Consider the following 3,802-nt stretch of genomic DNA (forward strand, 5'->3'; position numbering starts at 1 on the left):
CTGCTTCTTCTCCAAATCACTTGTGCAGTTTCTCTTTCCATCGGCAATGGCCCGACCTAGATCATCAACGGGCTCATCTGATGCCTCTTCTTCAGCTTCTTCCCGCATTGCCGGCTCAGCTTCTTCCCGCATTACCGGCTCAGCTTCTTCCCCCATTGTTGTATCATCGTATTCAGGGAACCCATGGCCAGGATAGCTGTCGTCGTCCTCTTCTTCTTCATTGTCTTCCATCATAACCCCTCTTTCTCCGTGCTTGGTCCAAACATTATAGTGGGGCATGAAACCGGACTTAAACAGGTGGACGTGAATGGTTCTTGACGTAGAGTAATTGTGACCATTCTTACAGCGAGCACATGGACAAGGCATAAAACCTTCCGCCCGCTTGTTTGCCTCAGCCGCAAGCAGAAAAGTATGCACGCCCTTAACGAACTGGGGAGAGCATCGGTCATCGTACATCCATTGCCGGCTCATCTTCATTACACAACACCGAATAGACCAAATTAATACAAGTTCATACACCACTTCAATGCAACAAACAAATAACTCTCTAGCTAAAGCATTTAAATGCAACAACAAATACGATCAAGATCGCAACTAAGGTAACAATGGATCCAACAGCATAATGATACCAAGCCTCACTATCGATGGCATATTTTCTAATCTTTCTAATCTTCAAGCGCATTTTCTCCATCTTGATCTTGTGATCATCGACGACATCGGCAACATGCAACTCCAATTCCATCTTCTCCCCCTCAATTCTTTTCAATTTTTCTTTCAAGTACTCGTTTTCTCTTTCAACTAAATTTAACCTCTCGACAATAGGGTCGGTTGGAATTTCCGGTTCACATACCTCCTAGAAAAAATTTCTATGTCAACTTGATGGGCATAATTTGTCATAAACACGAAATGCAACTAGTTTTAAAATAGAATATATATACCACATCCGAATCATAACAAGGACGAGGGCCGACGGGGACGGATATCAAAACCATGGCACTATATGTATAACAAACAACGTACGGGTAAGATAATTATACGAGTAACTATATATCCAAATCACACAAACATCAATTTTTATATAAAATTTCATGAACAAGAGGCTCACCACAAGGTGGTGCCGGCGATGGGACGGTGCGGGCGATCGACGGTGGTTACGACGGAGATTTAGAAGGCACTAAGTAAACCACACCTACATATGCAAACTAAGTGTTATTTTTGACCTCAAATTGCATATAAATCAAATACTAGCACACATATATATATATATATCCTCCCAAATTACTAAACTCACAAATTAATCACTATATAAAGCATTGCAAGAGCTAATCTAGCAATGAGAGATGAAAGGACAAAGTTGCTAACCTTTGTGATCATTTGAATGGATGGGGGCCTTCAAATCTTGACAAAGTATGGGCAAAATGTGTGATGAGCTCGAGAGGAAGAGGGGAAGAACAAAGAGGAGAGGGGAAAGGGGAAGAACAGAGCGAGCTTGGGTGGATGAAGGGTTTATGTAGGATGACCTTTAGTACCGGTTCGTGCCAAGAACCGGTACTAAAGGGGCTGGAGGGGCCCCAGTCTGACAACATCCTGCCACCACTCTCATTAGTACCGGTTCGTGGCACGAACCGGTGCTAAAGGTTCGCCACGAACCAGTACTAATGAAAGCGGCCTGGCTAGCCGTTGGAACTGGCACTAATGTATACATTAGTGCCGGCTCAAATACAAACCGGCACTAATGTGCTTCACGTTTGACCCTTTTTCTACTAGTGAAGTTATGGAGAAAGCAATAGCAATAAACTAAACGATCATAGTGCTAAGCTAACGGATGGGGCAAGTCAATCACATCATTATCTAATGATGTAATCCCATTAATCAAATGACAACTCATGTCTATGGTTAGGAAACTTAACCATCTTTGATTAACGAGCTAGTCAAGAAGAGGCATACTAGTGACACTCAGTTTGTCTATCTATTCACACATGTACTAAGTTTACGGTTAATACAATTCTAGCATGTATAATAAACATTTATCATGATATAATGATATATAAATAACAACTTTATTGTTGCCTCTAGGGCATATTTCCTTCAATATTGTCCTATTTGATCTTTATGATGAATCTTATACCATGGACCTAGAAGATTTTTGTGATGCATGCAAAATTCGATAATGGGGCCTTCTTAGTGAGCCTCACAAATCTGAATATAATGATTTCCTTGCTAGCATCACCGTTGGAGAAACTAGAAATATCACACAAGCAACCGTAGGGAGCATTCACTTTCCTGCCATATATTCTTTTGCTCTCTTTATCGGTAGGTGTATTAATGGTAAACATGAGCATTGCCACATTTGCATTCCAGATCTTAGTATCCCCAAGTGTGTAGTGTTAGGTGATAAACGATATAATCTGGGGGCTATTATTGCTAGGAGGTTACACCATAATGCTAAAGATGGAGATTTATTCGACGAGATTTATGCAACTCGTTTAGCTAAATATTTGGGTGTACCTGTAAGGGGGTATGATGTTGAGTTGCTGATACGTCCATTTTGCATCATATTTTATTACTATTATTTATAATGTTTTTATTCATAATAATGCTTTTTGGAGTAATTCTAATGCCTTTCCTCTCATAATATGCAAGGTATACACAAAGAGGGAGAATTCTGACAGCTGGAAATCTGGACCTGGAAAAGCTACATCAGGCTACCTATTCTACACAACTCCAAACAAGCTAAAACTTCACGAAGATTTTTTATGGAATATTTGAGGAATATTGGAGCAAATAAATACCAGAGGGGGCCCACCAGGTGGGCACAACCCACCTAGGCACGCTAGGGAGCCCAGGCGCGCCCTGGTGGGTTGTGCTCGCCCAGGCCCACCTCCGGTGCCCATCTTCTGGTATATAGGTCGTTTTGACCTAGAAAAAATAAGAGGGGGACTTTCGGGACGGAGCACTGCCATATCGAGGTGGAACTTGGGCAGGAGCACTTTTGCCCTCCGGCGGAGCGATTCCGTCAGGGGAACTTCCCTCCCGGAGGGGGAAATCATCGTCATCATCATCACCAACAACTCTCCCATCTTGGGGAGGGCAATCTCCATCAACATCTTCAACAGCACCATCTCATCTCAAACCCTAGTTCATCTCTTGTGTTCAATCTTGTTACCAGAACTATAGATTGGTGCTTGTGGGTGACTAGTAGTGTTGATTACATCTTGTAGTTGATCACTATATGGTTTATTCGGTGGAATATTATATGTTCAGATCCAATATGCTATTTAATACCCCTCTGATCTTGAGCATGATTATTATTTACTTTTGTTCTTGAGGTCACGGGAGAAATCATGTTGCAAGTAATCATGTGAACTTGATATGTGTTCGATATTTTGATAGTATGTATGTTGTGATTCCCTTAGTGCTGTCATGTGAACGTCGACTACCTGACACTTCACCATATTTGGGCCTAAGGGAATGCATTGTGGAGTAGCAATTAGATGATGGGTTGCGAGAGTGACAGAAGCTTAAACCCCAGTTTATGCGCTATTCCGTAAGGGACCGATTGGATCCAAAAGTTTAATGCTATGGTTAGAATTTATTCTTAATACTTTTCTCGTAGTTGTGGATGCTTGTGGGAGGGTTAATCATAATTAGGAGGTTTGTTCAAGTAAGAACAACACCTAAGCAGCGGTCCACCCACATATCAAGTTATCAAAGTACCGAACACAAATTAAATTAACATGATGAAAGTGACTAGATGAAATTCCCGTGTACCCTCAAGAACGCTTTGCTTATCATAAGAGAC

At 41.6% G+C, this 3,802-nt stretch overlaps 1 long non-coding RNA gene across 1 annotated transcript; it reads right to left on the bottom strand.

Moving 5' to 3' along the window:
- Positions 1-682: 682 nt before the first annotated feature.
- Positions 683-1,402, bottom strand: LOC147971708 (uncharacterized). The gene is made up of 3 exons (XR_015603333.1): positions 1,363-1,402; positions 939-1,189; positions 683-853 (listed from the first exon to the last, which is right to left on the bottom strand). It is a non-coding gene; the product is annotated as an uncharacterized LOC147971708 (long non-coding RNA).
- Between the last annotated feature and the right edge of the window lie 2,400 nt (positions 1,403-3,802).

Source organism: Triticum urartu, chromosome 5A, assembly GCF_056163025.1.
Source record: "Triticum urartu cultivar PI428250 chromosome 5A, HENAU_Tu73, whole genome shotgun sequence".
NCBI classification, from domain to species: Eukaryota; Viridiplantae; Streptophyta; class Magnoliopsida; order Poales; family Poaceae; genus Triticum; species Triticum urartu.